At 35.5% G+C, this 18,883-nt stretch overlaps 1 protein-coding gene across 2 annotated transcripts in view; it reads left to right on the plus strand.

The window, feature by feature from the left end:
- Positions 1-18,883, plus strand: part of LOC126977319 (PRL-1 phosphatase) — a 41,624-nt gene that overhangs the window by 4,828 nt on the left and 17,913 nt on the right. The window contains exon 1 of one of the 2 annotated variants that reach the window (XM_050826094.1): positions 17,051-17,219. The exons of the other annotated variant lie outside the window; for it this stretch is intronic. The gene's annotated coding sequence lies outside the window, so the exon portion shown is untranslated. Of the gene's footprint in view, positions 1-17,050; positions 17,220-18,883 lie in introns of those variants that run through there. 2 annotated transcript variants of the gene reach the window in all.

Consider the following 18,883-nt stretch of genomic DNA (forward strand, 5'->3'; position numbering starts at 1 on the left):
CTTATGAAAGATGCTTACAACCACAGTACAGAATAACAGTAGCAACTGATTATACATATAACTATTACATATAAGAATATAACATAACTAGCTGACCCGACAGTTGTTGGTCTGTAAATAATAAATAAAATTCTGTTTATTTTACGAATTTGTGAATAATATTTAATAACGTCAAGAACTTTCGTAAAATATGCAATAATGAAATTGTTTTACAGCAGATCTGTCAAACCGTGCGTCAATAAATTCTCTCATTGAAAATATGTCCATACATAACAAATATTTGAAATTAGAATAATAATTATGGGTCCCAAATCGAAATAAAAACTATTCTATCTCTCAGTTTGGACTAAACTGCACTCCATGAAGTAATTCCCATTAAAATCCGTTCATTAGTTTAGTAGTTCACTGGAAAAAAACATCAGGACACTGGATTTATATATATTATGATAATAGAGTAATAATTCCAGATCTTATTTAATTAATATTATAGTTGTAAAACAATAATATTAACCTATATTATGGTAAGGCTGTTAAATTATGGTAAATGAGATTAATTTCGCACGAGAGTTTCGCAGTGCTGCTGCACTCAGCTGGGCGTACTGATTTATACACGAGAACTATGCTAAGTTCATTGTGAATAGTGTGGGTGTTCGATAAACGAGTGGGGATATTTGAATTTTAATAATATTGTTTATCAAGCTAAAAATACACTTCTTTAGGATATAATAACGTTGTACACTTACAATTCAGTAAGAAATTCATATATCCTTAACACTATATAGCAGGTAGATTCACCCTTTCGTCGTTGCCATGCGAAAAACTAGGCTTTTGTGTGGAAATGTCTTCAGATATTTATTATGATCATTGTAATTCTTTAAGTATAACATACATATATATATAACAATATACATATAACATTTTGAGTTCAACCAATGAATATATAATAGTACAAGTACAAACGAAAAGTTTAATAAAACACTATTTTTTAATTTTCAAACGGCAATAACTTTTGAATGAATGTACCGATTTTCACGTGGTTGTCGGCATTCGATGCCTCCGATTTTCACTTTGAGTTTCAATTGATCAAACTCAGAAATTCAAAGTACCTACCTAATTACTAAAAAACACTTTTTTCGGTTTTCTTGCATCGATTTTCATTTTTCTTAGCGGGAAGTTATAAAAATGAGAGATTCTCGTCGATTTTTTTCCCTCTGAAAATGACACCTTCCTTATAAATACATTTACGTCAAAGATAATTAATTAATTGTCTCTAAATTTAGTTTGAGAATATATTATATGAATTTAAATGACTAATTAAGTAAGTACTTCTTAATTATCTTATTTGTTCAGAGTTTTATTAGTTTTATAATTAATAATCCAGTTGTGACTTGTGAGTCACTTCGTTTTGCCAAACTGTATAAAACTTGAATCGCGTTAACATGGTCGTACTTACAAAAGCGAGATAATAAATAAATGAAATGAAATGATTTATTTGTATGAATTGTGGTAACATAGTTCATTGATTTGTAGGTGTACAGCACAATTCGCCAATATATCGGCATACAAATATTGTTGATAGATTGTCAATATTGGATTTTGTATATTTATACATCATTAATACACATTACATAGCTATAATTCAATAATATATATATTTCTTGTGTGCGTGTTAAGTCACTGAACTCCTCCTAGACGGCTGGACCTATTTTGATGAAACTTTCTGTGTGTCTTCAGGTGGATTCGAGGATGGTTTAGATTCACAATTAAACTACCTCCTAAACGGCTGGACTGATTTTGATGATTTTTTTGTTTGTTTCAGTGAATTTGAGATTGGTTTAGATTCTCAATTCCGTCCATATTATATAATTCTCCTGCTCATGTGTATGTTAGTGAACTCCTCCTAACGGCTGGACCAATTTTTCAAATTTAAGACGTGTCGTGTTGTAAGTACAGGACAACGTGTGTCGTCGGGTCCACTAGTATAATATAAAATAAACATTAGTTTGTAGCTACCTCTCAAAAAATAACATTTAAACAATATTATGTTTAGCTAAAGAATTCTTTTAAACTATAGAAGCATTTATCTATTAGCCATAATTTTAATTTTTTATGCATTATTGTTTTAAGCATCTCTCTAATATTCTTTGAAAGGTGGTTAAAGACCCTAATACAAATAACGTTTGCGTTATTTTGATGAAGCGCTGTTCTACACTATGGCATCAAAAGGCGAGTTGGATCTCTTAATCCTAATATGGAATAGTCCTTTGCTGGTTTAAAATGTTCACCATGATAAAGAATAAATGAATAAGTGAGTACTTATCTCACTAAGTGTAATGTGGAATGTTATTGGTGTTTGTGTGACGTAGATATGTAGTGCGCAGGTAAGGAGGTCACAGGGTTGGAAATACAGGTCAGTGCTCTGCGACCGGGTCGTAACGGAACGTTTGTAGTGACGGGCTACGTTTTGACTAATTATTGTACGACCTATATAACCGAGTGGTTAGCGATCCTACCTACTAAGCTAGGTGTCCCGGGTTCGAATCCCGGTAGGTGCAAGCATGTATATGATGCATATGGATGTTTGTTTCCGAGTCATGGATGTTTATATGTATTTATGTATGTTTAAGTAAGTATATTGTATTAAATATATCGTTGTCTTGCAACCCATAACACAGGCTATATGCCTAATTTGGGGTAGAATAAGTTGTGTAAAAAGTATGCCAATATTATTATTATTGTTAGCAATTCTTATATATATGCATATATATATATATATTTAAGATGTTTTTTTGAGAAGGGCGGTGATGGCCAAGTCGGAAACTACGAGACTTAGAGAAAAGTTATGGAAGGAGTGATGCCCTCGATTTAAAAGAAACCATTAACTGCATATGTAATTTCTTGAACTTTTTGATCCTTATCAGCAACACAGTATATTGGTCCAATAATACAGGATGTAATTTTTTTGAAAAATCATTCGAGTCGATTCCCGTTAAAAGTTCAAGATATTTTAAAAAACTAAAAATGCAGTTAATGGTTTCTTATAAATCGAGGGCATCACTCCTTTCATGACTATTCTCTAAGTCTAAGTAGTTTCCGACTTGGCCATCACCGCCCTTTTCAAAAAACCACCACAGGGTGGTTTATACAGATGCATACTAACTTTTACCCGCGACTTTGTGCACGTGCAATAGTTACTTTGGGCAGCATTTTTTATTTTTTAATGTACTTACTTACTTTGCAAATGATACACTACAAACTGCTGTGGTTAACACATTTTTATAAGCTACCAAGAATAGAAGTTTCATCCTCCCTTTTCACACAGGTCTTATTTTAAAAATTCTAGAACAAATACTTATTTTTTTTCTAATCAAGTGCTAAATTTTCTTGGCGCTATCTTCGATAATGACTAACTTTCATATAAATTCCCACCCCCTATTTCCTATGTCCTTTCCCAAGCTCTTGTCTATATCTGTACTAAATTTGAAAAAAATCGATTCAGTGGTTTCGGAATAAGTGGCTGTGATATACGGACGGAAAGACAGACAGACGTCATGTCTGTCTGTCATAAGTCATACATAAGTTTTCTTATTTTCCGGCATCCGTTTTTGCCGGCTACGGAATCCTAAAAATGGAACGGTCCAATGTGCTGCCGCTATCGTTATATGATAGCTTTATGGTGCAATATCAAATGCCAGTGATTCAGCGGATTCGCAACAACTCTGTGATTCCCACATTTGATATTCGTTCCCAATCTTAAAATACATCTGTTCTTTTTAATTGTCTGTTTCGACTGCTGAAATTGCGTTCATAAATTTTTGTGTTACATACGTACATAATAATATATCTCTACGCTTAGCTGCAAGTTTAATATTTTGTGCACTTACATTTTCGGGGAAAATAATCGTTGTTTTGTTAGACCTAATAATAATAATATTGACACACTCTTACACAAATTATCTTGCCCCAAACAAGCCTGTACTATGGGTCCAAGAGAACGATATACTTAATACAATTTACTTACCTTAATATAAATACAAATAAACATCCATGACTCGGAAACAAACATTCATATTCATCATATAAATGATTCGAACCTGGGGCCTCTATAGCTCAGTTATAGGCAGTGTCACTAACCACTGGGCTATAGGGGTCGTCTGAACTTTTCTCTTTTACTTTACTTGGTAAGTGATACTATTATCTAGGGCTGAGATTTCTATTATTATTATATTTCTTGACAGTTCTTATAGCTTTAGACAAGGTCGGATTTGGTCCCTACGGCAGGACAATCGGACTGTCCAGTGGACGCCTCACATCAATTAGTCTGGCGTTATACTCGGTACGGTCCGGATGGTAATAATAATAATTTTGTCCGATGAACAATGCGACATATCTTCGAATATGGTGCGGTACCAAACCACGTCCGATGGTTCAGTCGTACTAAATCTGAATCTGATAAAGAATACTTCATTATAGTTTCTGTAATTGATGAATTGATAATTATCGGTATCGCACTATCTACGATAACTATACCGCAATGGTGTTATTACTATCTGATCAGATATTATTTTATAAAATTTATTCAAACCTTGAAATATTAATATCCTTTTGATAACATTCTAATTATCGCAATAGCGCCGTTACTTGACTAGAAGTAAAGCAAAACCAACAACTCCTGCATCTTATGCCGCTTCTTCACAATCGGCGATTAAAGGCGAATACACGCGAGCAGGATCGTGTATAGGGCTTATTCTAGTCGCCGATCGTCATCGGTGACTTGTCGGTTTTTCGGGCACGCATAAAAGGTAATTCACGTGTAGTTGCGTGCGCGTGTCCACAAGATCGCCGGTCATTCATTCACTGGAGGACACTGGACAGTGAGCGAAGCTAGTAATTAGGATTACATTATAAGTTAAATTTACTTGTATATTTACTTTGTTTAAGACAAATGCTCAAACACCATCTATTCTTCTTCCATTTTTTTCACAAATTTTCATTCAACTAAAGTGACAAAATTATTGTATACTGAAATAAATTAATGGTAGCAGTTATAAACTACAACTATAAACTCCACGTCCATCTCGAAGGACTGCCGCTCAATAAATGATCACGGATGTGTGGATGCTTTATGCGTACACGATGATCAACGATTAACTTCACGATGACAGACGATCATATAAGTAGCGATCATCGCCAATAGTGGAGAGGAGGCTTTAAAAAAACGCGATGGGGAAATGATCTTAAAGAACGGGATCTTTTAATAGTGTTGTTTGCTAAAACTGGTTATTTGTTATGCCTATAACAGTCGCTATTCAGTTCTTTTTTTATGTTTCGTAAATCGGTTCTGAATCTGCATTTCAAATGTCATTCATCATATTAAAATCTATAGAATATAAAAAATGCACATCTTTCGCATTAATGGGAATACCAATAAAGTTAAGCAAACATAGACGTTACTCTTAAGTCGGCTGTATGTGAACACATAACAGACCATCCAAACCACTACATCCGCATCGACCAACCAAAAGTTTTGGTAAAATAGAATTGATTTCTCCCAAGTCGGTACTTGAAGCCATTAAAATTAAAAAACATCCAAATTCCAACAGAGAAGACGGTCGAAATTATACCAAAAAAGAAGAGGACACTGTCAGTAAAATTTGCCAAAAACCATCTGTCTATAGCAAATACTACCTCCGAGGCTATAAATGGCGCTAAACTTACTAATGACAATTATGATAAATGCTATCTTGACTCATTTCATCTGCAGTCCCTCTGAAAACGAGATCTAGAAAGGTCTTGAAACGTCAAAAAATAATAATAAAATGTATCTTTACGCAAAATCTAATGTTAAAACAGTTACAATTACACGCGTTTTAATCCTCTAAAAAGTTTTATTTAAATGTGAAACACTCCCGTTATTCAAAGAAAATACCACAAAAAGATAACCAAAACGTACCTATGGATCGACTACGACCAGGACAATTCCTTGATTGTCCTTGACTCCATTGGATAGAAATAGGTGTCTCTCGCGCAAACTATTCAGTTTAGAAAAAATTATATTAGAAACCACAATATCATTTTTGAAGACCTATCCACACGTATGAGTTTAATGGAAAAAATTTTTGAGTTTCAGTTCTAAGTATACCCCTTAAAATTTATTGATTTTTGTTCTATTTTTGTGTGAATATCTTAATGCGGTTTACGGAATACATATACTTACCAAGTTCCTACAAGTATAGTTCTTATAATTTTGGAAAAAAGTGGCTGTGCCATACGGACAGACAGACATGACAAATCTATAAGGGTTTTGATTTTTGCCATTTGGCTACGGAACTCTTATATTATGAACTAAAAATAGCAATCTTGATTGAAATCGCCTGTATAGTTGGTAAACAAGCCGTATTAAAATAATTCACCAAGTTGAGCTGATATTGAGGTTATATGTATATTGTGCGTGCAATGCACCTGACATTGGCGGGACGTAAAGTTATTTATAGAGACGAGGGTAGATGCTCCGTAGTCTGTTCTGTGGAGGGAACGGGGCGCAGGCGAAGTCGATGACCGAGTATTGATCCCGACTCAGTGGGTCGCGACCTGTTTCCCGTTGCAACAACATCGCAGCCCGCTCACGGGGTTGACTCACGTGGGCACCCCGTTGGACAGGTTCAATGGTTTCCCAACTTGTGTCAAAGTTACTCAAAAAAAGCTAGTATTGTTGTAGATTAAAACGCGCGTGACTTTTACTGAGTCGGAGTCTGAACCGTTGACCGCAAAGGCAACGAACCGTCGGGTTTGATATATATTTAAATAATGAGAAATGTTAAGTTATTTTAAGTATTATTTCATTTCCCGATTTTATTACGTAGAAATAGTTCTACGACACCTCCGGACTGTGTTTTAACGGATATGGAACGGATTTGGATCGGACGTAGTGCTCTTAGTGTGCGGGAATTGCTCAAAATAGAGCTTAGTTATAAACTAACATTTTTTCGACGTTTCACAAATTATAGCATCAATTATAGCATCTTTCATAAAAATTATAGCATCTTATATCATTTTTCAAATGATATAAGATGCTATAAATTTCATCAAAAATTACTCCGTTTGACATTTTAAAATTCTCATGTGAGGTTTATTCTATTTCTGTGTCTGTAGTTTGCGTAAAGTTCATACTCCAATCACTGTCGTGTTTATTTTGAGCTGGGTGACCTATTCGCGAATCGTGATTGAGTTCACCCGCCTGGTAACAATTGGTACAGAGCGCCATATAAACTGATCTTTATTGATTGTTTATGCTAATCGCGATGGCGTGGCCCGGAGAAACTGTCACGAAGAAACCGCGATCTCTCATACCGGTACCGACCGCGATTGTTATTATGGTCCTCGCAAATGTACATTATTGCTACTATAAAATTTAGCAGTAAACAGCCTAATAATATTTTCCGTTTATGTAAGTTTAGGGGAGGGTTTGAATGGATTTGTGGCGCCAAATTCCACCTTAGCACGACATACGATTCTGGCCACTGACCTCTACTATGTACCACTGGACTGGCGGCTGTCAAAGTGTTTTTGTGCCTGTTTGATATTCGCCATTTTAGCGCTGTTGGCCATGTAGCGAGAGTCTGCGGAACTAAAACTAGTGATGACAACCTGAGTCAAACAAACATCGATAGGAAAACTATTTACAAAAGAAAAATTCTGTCAATCATATGGAACAGCCTATCTAGTGGTATTTATACAGGTCAGTGATGGCCATCTGTATGTATGGCTTTCTCCATAGTGCTGTTTTCAAAGAACTCTATGCTACGTATAACAAGTTATGGAATATGAGTGTTTCTAGAACGAAATGACCTTTTCCTAAAATAAAAACTAAAGATTAAATTGTAACAATTAATTTAGAAGCTGGATATCGTATTAATAATGGTTGATGAGAAGTGTTGAAGTAACCGCACCAGTGGGAGGCTCCTTTGCGCCGGATGCCGGCTAGATTATGGCACAACGGCGCCTATTTCTGCCGTGAAGCAGCAATGTGTAAGCATTACTGTGTTTCAGTCAGAAGGGCGCCGTAACTAGTAAAATTACTGGGCAAATGAGACTTAACATCTTATGTCTCAAGGTGACGAGCGCAGTTGTAGTGCTGCTCAGAATTTTTGGATCTTATTTGTCATTCGTCATAAATAAAACGTAAAAGGTTTTTTTTTGAACCCAATTCGGCCTTCTCTTCCAAGTGACCACGGAACTGTACCTACATACTTTTTAGCGATGAACGCAAAAAAGACAATATTCGAACATCGCTAAAAATGGTAAATCATGCTAAGCCTACTAAGTGAACTTGATAAGAATCCATCGCGCGCACTAATTTATTTGCGTATCAAATTTTAATGTCGATATGGTAATAAAGAAAATTCTAGATAAAACAATTCTACGAACTGCGATAGTCAATTATAAATATCGACTTCAATGACGCACAATATGACGACTTCAATACCAGCATTATTATCGCTTGCGATCGCCCGATTGTACATGCCAATCCGTCGGTTCGCAATTATGTGAAAGTGGAGTTGCTCAGTGCAACCGCCCATAGAGCGCACATTTATAAAAGCAACTGTGATTGCTTCACTTTCTACCGTTGCAATAGTATTATCCTTTCATTTCATCCTGCTGTCAAACACAATAACTGTAATAATAATAATACTAAATTTCTTTATTTCAAAGATTACATATTATAGTGGTTGAGACTTCCCAGTAAGTTGTCTTAGGACACTAGTATTGGGAATATCTCGCAAGTACCTTAGCATGTACATTTTATTTAATAAACAATATAGAAATAAACAGAAATGATTAAAAACCAAGTTTTACAATTATCGCACAATGAAAGCAAGTCTGAAAACTGTGTGTGTGTGTGTGAGTGAGTGTGTGCATGTGGGTTTGAATTTGGACCTATAATTGGGTCCATCTATAGAATGCGTGTGCTTGTCATGTCAGTCTGATCAGAAGATTTTCGACTTCATCATAATAACTAACGTCGAAGAATGACTTACCTGTCTATGATATGATGAAAATGTAAAAATCGATTTAAAAGAGTGGCAACCCTTACGTAGCTCAACCCTTTACGAAGTAGCAGTAGATTAAATAAGAAAAAAAATGTTTATGACATTCATAAAAGTCATTTCCGTGACCTACATGAATAAAGTGGTTTTGATTTGATTTGATATGAGGCTCTCTATACATATGTATTATCTATGCGCCTATTTCTATCGAGAAGCAGTAATGTGTAAACATTACTGTGTTTCGGTCTGAACTCTGAAGGGCGCCGTAGGCAGTGAAATGACTGGGCAAATGACTTAACATCTTATGTCTCAAAGTGACGAGCGTAATTATTGTAGTTCCGCTCAGAACTTTTGGGTTTTTCATGAATCCTGAGCGGCACTGAGTTGTTATAGGCAGGGTGTATCAATTACCATCATCTGAAAGTCCTGCTGGTCTCGTCTCTTATTTTCATAAACATAATATCTATTGAACTAATCAATAATTTAATTATGTAGGTACCAACGAAAATAAAAATTGATTACATTGCATTTATTATTTAACTATATTTAGTTATAGTTTAGCATTAGTTATTTACATAAAACCTAGAAATTGAATAGTTTGCCGCTAATACCGGTCTCTTTTCTGTAGGTTTGTTCTACACAACTAACTCAGCATTGTTAGCTACTTATCTCCACTTACTCTCGCTTACCACACTTATTGTAGTCGTCTTCCATAATTCAAATGTTTCAAAGCTGTTTCAAACAAAAAGTTCTGAATTTTTATAAGAACATTTTTAACTCGATGAAATATTCACGTGATCAGATTAAACATCAGATTAAACGAGTATATTTTAAGAATCGGTGTCAATGATAATACTGTAAATGTGTGTGTACCACAGTACACTGTGTGTAGGTACATTACACATAGTGTGACAACACCTTACTAAGAGAGTGGTCAAACAAACGAAGACCCATGAACTTGAAGCACGAAATTTGGTGAAAAGTAAAGTCTTACAGAACAAATATAACCAAAAATAAAATAAACAGACAATTTTATAGTTGTAAGTTTCCAAATTCATCAAAATCGATTCAGTAGCTCCGACGTAAAAACGTAACAAACAAACCAGGGGCGTGCAAGGTATAGGCAATTAGACAGTGCCTACCTCGTTAATGAACCTAAATAAATATAGCACTTGTGTCAAAGTTAGTTTAGTTTAATTTGGTTTCGTTATTTTATCACAAAACTTCTATTGAACACCCACTCATAAAAATTTCCCTTACACTAGATACTAAACACCCACGGTAAGCAATCTTTGCTTATTGTAGAGCTCAATTACGACTAGTACGATCCATGGTGCCTACCTTGCTAGAAAACCAATGCACGCCTATGAAACAAACGTACATTCACATTTATAATATTTGTAGGGATATAAGTCGTTAAACTATGAAATTGCCGTTATGTACTGAAAACTTTAAACATACTTATGTAAGTTAAAATATTAAAATTTAATCGATACCTTCTTTATCTTATACATTTGTGCCATTTCTCATCAAGATATTCTCCAAATCATTGAACATTTTACAGAGGTTTTATTTTGATTGAATGTTGCTAGTACGCCAAAATGATAATCCCCGATAAGTAAAATATTTCTGAGTCCCGCAATCATTCACGATAATATTCACTTATTTGATAAATTTACGAATTATCGTGTTTGTTATCAGTCCGGAAAATTCTCGACTGAAAAACTGAAGTGTTGTGTATTTTCAGAGGCGGTCTCTATGGGGGTATTAGTACACTGACCTGGTGTGAAATGAGATCAGTAATTGCCTTTGCGAGTTCGTTTGACGTCAGTACTTTAGACCTGATACGTAAGAGATGAATATAATTCACTTTGTAAATTTATGATAGCTAGAGACCAAATAGACATGCCCGCAGTTGAATAGCCTATAATATTTTTGCGTTTAGACAAAACTTTCATTCATTCGTAAATTTATCGTATGCCAAGCGATGTCTCCTAAATTCTAAACGCTTAGATGATGTATTGATCTCCGTTGCGCTCCAACTAGATACCGCAAACGTAGTGGCAAAGTGCGGCAACTAATACTACGCAAAAATGGGCGTATTCGAGCCAGTCTCGAACAATGTGTGACGTTGACGTGCCACATGTTCTGTTAAACGTTGCTAAGAATTGAAACTAAAATGCTGGGTTGCGTAGTAAAACTTAAATAATACTACAAGCAATAAGAAAAACACTGGGATCTCATATCATCAGTAAGTATTTTATTTATTTTAATGTAAAATAGCACGAAGCGTAAGTTACTAATTTTGAAAGATGCCAATTGAGTGTTAAGATGCCATACACACAAGCGTCTAATAGTTGCCGTAATAAAAAATCTATTGTTCTTAGGTAGTGCGGTATCTAATTGGAATAATCCTTTATCTAAGGCTAAACGTCTTGACGTCATACCTTCACACTTCGCAGCTATTATCATCATTCTCATACATCAAAGCGTCTCTAATTACCCACCGTTTATATTTTATTATTCATAATTTTGTCGACGTACGAAAAAACCTTTCTTCATTTGAAAATACTCCCCTAATTGCCACAGCCTGTATAGTGGCATCGATAACTAGTGATGTTCATTAATTTCCGTGCTCACTTAGAAGAGAAGGTTAAATTGGTGTTTCAAAGGCTTGGTGAGCTCAGTAAGACCCGATAGCACTTCACTTCAAGCCACCGTCTGCAATTGTACTGTTAGCACCTCTGGCTGGATGGAGGCTCCCCAGGAACAGCGAAGAGCGGTTCGAATCATCCACGATCAAGTTCTTCTTCGTTACACTCTTGGCAGAGTGGTCGTGGTCATTACGAAGTGACAACTTTTGGGGTAGATGTGACTCGCCCCACGAGCATTTTCCACTTTTCCCTGCTAGCCAACAGTCTGGTACACTCGTTCAATGGACCGCCCACAGCAGACTTAATTTGGTCGGTCCATGGCATGGACGGCCTTCCTCTCTTGCCCTGCACGACAAGGCTCTCAATGAACTCACTCTCGCGACGCGAGACGTATCCGAAGGACGCGTCTCTGTACTAACATTGAAAGTCGTTATTTTATGCCAAGTTCCTTGGAGAATGGAGACGTTGGTGCGAAACTCGGTCCATGAGGTCGCATGTATTATGCGGAGTGCTCAGAGTTCATGTTACTTTACCACCAGGCATTACGGCAAAATGCAAAATTTCACCCGCATCTCGTTGTCTCACATTTCAGTCATCACAGTGTCACTAGAAACTTTTTGCCTCGCACAACCACTTTATATTCCCGAACGGATACGACTTATCCCATCTTAAAAGCCCGAAACACATCTAGCAGTCGCGACAATTTTCTTTAACATTATATGCCTCTATATAGGAATAAGAAGATACATACCTACTACAATCACGTTTTCAGAAAAGCATTGCACGAATATTAATGTTCTGCCGCGTGATGCAAACACGTGAAAACTGAAATTGACCCGTTTATGGTGGCATTATTCAGACAATGCTTGCGTCATTAGCTGGATTGCGTTCATGGCTTAATAACGAGTGCAAATTTTAATTAATGTATTCATTTTATATTAACAAGATTGTAGAAGAAGTAGTTACATAGAATTTGAATGTTTTGGGTTTGCATCCCTTTCAATCTATATTCATTTGAAAGTATCAGTGAATTCGCCAAAGGCTATTAAATTTTTCTGTTAAACCCTACTTTATAAAATCCACTCAATAATGCGTATTTAACAAATAATTAACGCTGAATAATTTTTTAATTATTTAGAATGGAAATGTAAAGACTACTCTTGAAATCCAGCGTAAAATATTTTGCCTCAACTATGTATTTCACATTTTGAGACGAAAAAGTGCACTGTTTTTATGATATCCTCTATCATCCACGGGTCATCTGGTAGGATCACACTTTGCAACACAAGAGAAACGTTATCGGGCTTTTAAGCAAGTGCACGCTCTTTCTTTGAGGGGATTCACCCATATCGTATCATCATGAAAACACCGCGCAATGAATTTCATTCCAAATTTGGATAGAACGCTCCTTGAGAAGCGCGCTGTGAAGGAACCCTACACATCCGGCTAGTGAGGATGATAATTTAATTTGTGGGATGGTCTGAAGGTGGAATTGGGAAGCAAGGTGATGATATTAAAAAATGTCAGTGATGGACAAACAGCTCTTCTAAACACACCCAATGATAAATGCGGTAGAGGTCACAAAACGTAGTGACGTCTCTACGCAGCGCCAAATGATATAGCCACAGATATAAGATCCCCGCCTATTCGAGACACTTCCTGATTGTTTAGGTATACCCAAGAGCCGGCAGTTAATTATCCTTTTCATGATTTTCGAGAGCAGGGAGGTAATAAATACCCATAGAACTGTAGTTAGTCGGATCCAAGAACTTGGCTGAACGACAAGGGCTGACTGACATAAATCCAGGAATACACCTTTTGAGGATATTGAAGGATTGGCGATTAGGCTTAGTTCTGCAGCATATGCCGATAAAAAAATTACACAGTTAACTGACATAGACACGGTGCGACTAGTTAAGACTAGACTTAAGATATTTTCATAGTATTATGTCCAATGGTATATTAGTATGGGGCAGTGCGGCCGATATTAATACCATCTTTGTGCTGCAGAAGAGGGCTATTCGCGATACTTATAATCTAGGTCCCAAAGAATCATTAAGAGATAAATTTAAAGAAATAAACATTTTGAATGTTGCTTCTCAATATATTCTTGACGATGTTCTTTATGCGTTCAAAAGCACATTGAGGAATTTGCTAGAAACTGTGACAATCATTGTTATGCCTACTACTCGGTTAAGTCAAGTTAGTAAGTCTTTTATTGGGCGATGTATATGCTTCTACTATATGATCCTAGAAAATGTACAAAACAAATGTGCTATGAAATTTAAAAGAACTTTTAAAACCACACAAATGTGTGTGGGAAAGGTTACTATAGCATAAACGATTTTCTTAATGATACCACATACTGAGAATGAAGCGAACACCCCAGGCTATTTAATTATAAATGTTTATTGTACGATATTACATTGTAAGCTATATGTTTATTAAAAAAAAGACCGCTGAGTTTTGGGTAATTTTTGATGTTCCATAAGTGATTTTGAATCCTATTTTGAATAAAAAATATTTGAATTTGGATAAGAGTTGGAATAAATGCAATAGCACCGGTGTCAGTGTTCTCTGCATTATGTATTTTCGTTAGACACGTGATTATTAGTATGAAAATATATTACTATCACCATTGGGAGGCTCCTTTACACCGGATGCCGGCTAGATTATGGGTACCACAACGGCGCCTATTTCTGCCGTGAAGCAGTAATGTATAACTGTGTTTCGCTCTGAAGGACGCCGTAGCTAGTAAAATTACTGGGCAAATGAGACTTAACATCTTATCAATATGTTATGTTTTTAAAGTGATAACCCTCACTCCTAGGATTAATACACAAATAAAATTTGAAAAACCACAACCTGAGAGTTGAACAAAGCCAAACGGAATTTTATAACGAGGCGGTACTCGAACGGTTAGCTCAGTTGGTTAGAGCACCGGCACGGAACGCCGGAGGTCGTGGGTTCGAATCCCGCTTCGTTCATAAAATTTTGTTTTTCAAATTTTATTTGTGTATTAACATTTATGTTTCAAGGTGACGAGTGCAGTTGTAGAGGCGCTCAGAATATTTAGGTCTTTCAAGAATCCTGATCGGCATTGCATGGTTGGGTTATGTTATCAGCTGAGCGTCCTGCTTGTCTCGTCCCTTATTTTAATAATAAAAAAAAACTTGTATCAGGAGCGTAAACCTCAAGCGGTATCGTTAATCGTATTATAAGGTTACCAGTTGTCACTTACCACTGTCATTGTTCGTCCCTCAAACAGCGTCTCGTGTATCATAACGATTATGATAACATTCAATTAATAAGAAATATGATACTTATCATAAACTTTAGACCACCCAATGAGGTGTTGTTACGGTTAGCAACGCTGTCTGTATATTTATAAATTTTATATTAATTTATGATTTTCATTGCTTATGCCAAACACAATATGACCGCTTGATCTACTCGATAGGAAAAACATACTTAGGTAATGGGCAGGTTGATCAATTGAACCCCAAACTTTAAATGAGTTACAAGTAGAATAGTTGCTGTTTGGGTATTAGTTGTAAATTAAATAAGAGCAAATTAACATAAGATATTCCATAAATCATGCTGGCCTAAGCATAAGAATAAACTGAATATGAATAAACTAAATGAAGTAAATAAACTTCCCTCAGTCAAGTTGAAACTTGAAAAATATGTGAGGTTTTATGAGAGCCTGTTTAGCTAAATGAAATATTTATGCGAATCAGACTAAAGGAGTATATTTTAAGAATCAGTGTTGGTAATTCTAGTGTAATCTACCATGTTATAAATAAATTGTATGTTATTAGTGCTGAGTACGTCGTAATACGTACGTTCCTGAACAATACAGTGAACTGTGATAATACTGATGTAAAAGTGTGTGTAATGTGGCAGTAGCTTATAAAGAGAGTGGTTATACAAGGGTCTCTCAATATGACCGTTACAAGCAGAATAGTTCTAGATTCGGTTTTATACGTAAATTATATAAGAGCAAGATGCATAAGACCTAATGGCTGAGATGTAATATATATCACCAAAGCAGTAGCAAAACATCTGGCCTAAACATAAGAATAAATTGGATTTGATTAAACTGAATGAAGTAAATAAACGTCGCTCAGTGGATCAAAGAAATAATTTAAGAAGGGCGTGTTAAACTCTTAGGCTGAGTTGCACCATATAAGCTGTTATAGTAACGGTTTAAGTAAAATTTAACGTTAACAGTAGGTAACGCAGACTTTAACATAGACTACGGAATGTGTTGCACCATCGTATTCCTTGGCATAGTTACCTAAAGTAAAAGTTAAAAAGTGAAATATAAATATAATATCGAATATTTTTTGTGGAACTTGTGACAGGTCGCTATTTAGCTATTTAACAAGGTTGGACGGTAACGGGTTACGGTTAACAGTTAATGTAATGACATCATCTAAAAATTATCAAATGGTGCAACTCATTTTTTGGTTAAGCGGTACTTTAACATGTTTGTTATTGCTAGAGTTAGTTGGTGCAACCCGTCCTTAAAATCGTAATCAAAATATATAATATAGCTATAATTGTTATTCAGTGGATCACATATACATGAAATTAAATTCTATCATCTTGATTTATCGTTGATCGTGAGCATAAAGAGCAATCATTATTGATTTGCCCTCAAACACATTTATATCGAAAACGTTTTGAATTTTATTTTGTTTCTTAATATTATGTGTTCTGCAAAACTTACTACTTTTATTATTAGCGTTCAGTACCGATTTAATATTACTGTTCACATGTCTTCCTGATACTTATTAGGTCTGGCGATGGCATTTAAATTCAATTGTGCTCGAACCGCGTAGGAGCTATCGCCTACGCAGTGACAGGATCACTGTTCACCCACTTAAATGTTCAACTTTCTGAAAACTTTCATCAGTACCTTTCCAGTTCACTGTCGTGAATAGGTAAGGCTAAGACGCAATAAACCAAGAATAATTAGTGCATACTTAGTGTTATTTTCTCCTATGTGTGGTATAATTACTGAAACCTTATAATTGGATTCTCTCTCAAGTTACCATTAATCTTCTACACGCAACGATATTAAGATCGTGTTCACATCTACATATTGCACAACTTGTTGTGTCTGCTATTCAACCATTGTCTTCTACGTTCGGACGTTGTTTAGTCTTCTATCTGTGTGTTTCCTCAGTGTTTACTCGTGGACGTGAAAAATTAATTTCAAATGTGCCGCTTAAATGTTGGCATGCGAGTGTAGGGCATGTGTCGGTGGAGATGACGCCATCGTCGGCCGCCGCCGTCGCGTGTGACGTAGTTGTGGCGCGCCACGAGCCAACTCAACGCTCAGGCCAGTCTTCAGTCTTCACACGATCGCGGCACGGACCGTGTCGACTCGCTGCAATGTGAACTCATAATTCCTTCCACTGTCTCCGAGGACAGCATCAGTTGCGTGTTTATTGTCTCTTATTATTTTCCATTTTTTGAGTTCCAATCTCACCTATCGTAGCAGAGAAATGTAAGTGATTGCTGTGTCATGTTTAACCTCTGTGTCCCGAATTGCTTCTGACATGTGTTAAATCGGTGTGCGTGCGACAAAAGTAGATCTTTGGTATTTCGCATTTATCATTTTGGATATGCTCGTTTTGTTACGAGTCAGGTAAACGGACCAATGTTTCCTATACAAAAAGGTTAATGGCATGTAGCTATTTTGCCTTTTTTGTTCCATTTATTTAGTTTCGCGGCAACAGGTGTTTCGTTCGTATGCTTATTTTGCGATAAAATATTCGTATCGCAGTGTTCGACATTTAACCGCTGTATCTTATCAAGGAAATTCAGTTAATCTTACTGATATGTGGGATAGTTGCAAAATAATGTTAACCTTTTAGATTGAATTCATTTACAAAGTTTTACATTATTTGCTAAATAACAAGCGAATAATTACGGGTGTTATTTGTGCTTGTAACTTGTAAGAGGAAAATATATTGTTTACCTATTGTTACATATATATCCTTCACTTTAGTATTTACATCGTAGAATTTTTTTAAACCTTATTATTAAAACAAATTTATTTTAATAATGAATTCTCTCTACATAATTTAAATATCTGTAATAATGTATTTTGACAAGCTGATTTTCGTCGCATGGTATCTTATAACTACTTAATTTAATTTCATCCTAAAGAGAATGAAATTGATAATAAATCTTGGTTAAAAATTAATTTTGTATCCGGATACAGCTAGTGTTAAAAATACCAACGAAATAACTGCGAAGTCATATTGTTTATGCTATAAATATTTATTGTTGTGAAGCCAATTACAGTAGGCGTTGAATGAAACATGGACGTTGTTAAAACAATCATGAAAACTGTGTATCAGCAAACCACACGTCAGAATTTTAGCGCTATTCTTGAGAATATTATTAGGGACCGATGTAAACGTCTCTTCCTTTAGTTTACCTCTCGAAAATTTTACGGTTTTTAAGCTTGCCGAAACGTTAGCTTCGAAGCCCTGAAGGTTGAATGCTAAAAAAAGGATAGAGCCACGGCTTGAAGAGATTTGAGAGCAAAATTGTACTTTTAATTATATATATGTAGAGGTAAGGATTACCTTCTTCCTTATGGAGTAAAGCGTGTCTGTGAATCTCCTGATAATCAGTAATAAATCATTTATTTAAATGGACATGTTTCATTTTCTACGACAGACGAAATAGCAAGACCGTTGCCGACATTAAGGTGTTTAATGTTTATACACGATTTTTATTAGCTTCACCTGTATGTATGTTTGTTTGTAGCCGACTCATTTGGGCGCGATTTTGACCCACTTTAAACGGGAAGATTTCGTTCAAACTTCGTAGATTTATCGAGGACCGATGACAATACATTAATTTGATAAAATAATTCCAATTTTCAATTTACAAAATAAGATTTTTGTTAATTTATATCATTTTTCTATCGTCAAAAGGGCAAGAATTGATGTTCATTTTAAATTTCAACCATTATCTTTGCAACCAAAGCGTGTTGTTTAGTTTTTTTAAAACTACATTTATTGTTTGGTTCAAGTTCATTTGATGTTATGTATAGACCTGTTAAGATTGTCAAAATTATAATAACAATTTCGATTAAAAAAAGGATATTAAAACTCCCTTAAATTATCACCTGTATGACAATATTATTCTATATTT

This window comes from Leptidea sinapis, chromosome 44, assembly GCF_905404315.1.
Source record: "Leptidea sinapis chromosome 44, ilLepSina1.1, whole genome shotgun sequence".
Lineage (NCBI taxonomy): Eukaryota > Metazoa > Arthropoda > Insecta > Lepidoptera > Pieridae > Leptidea > Leptidea sinapis.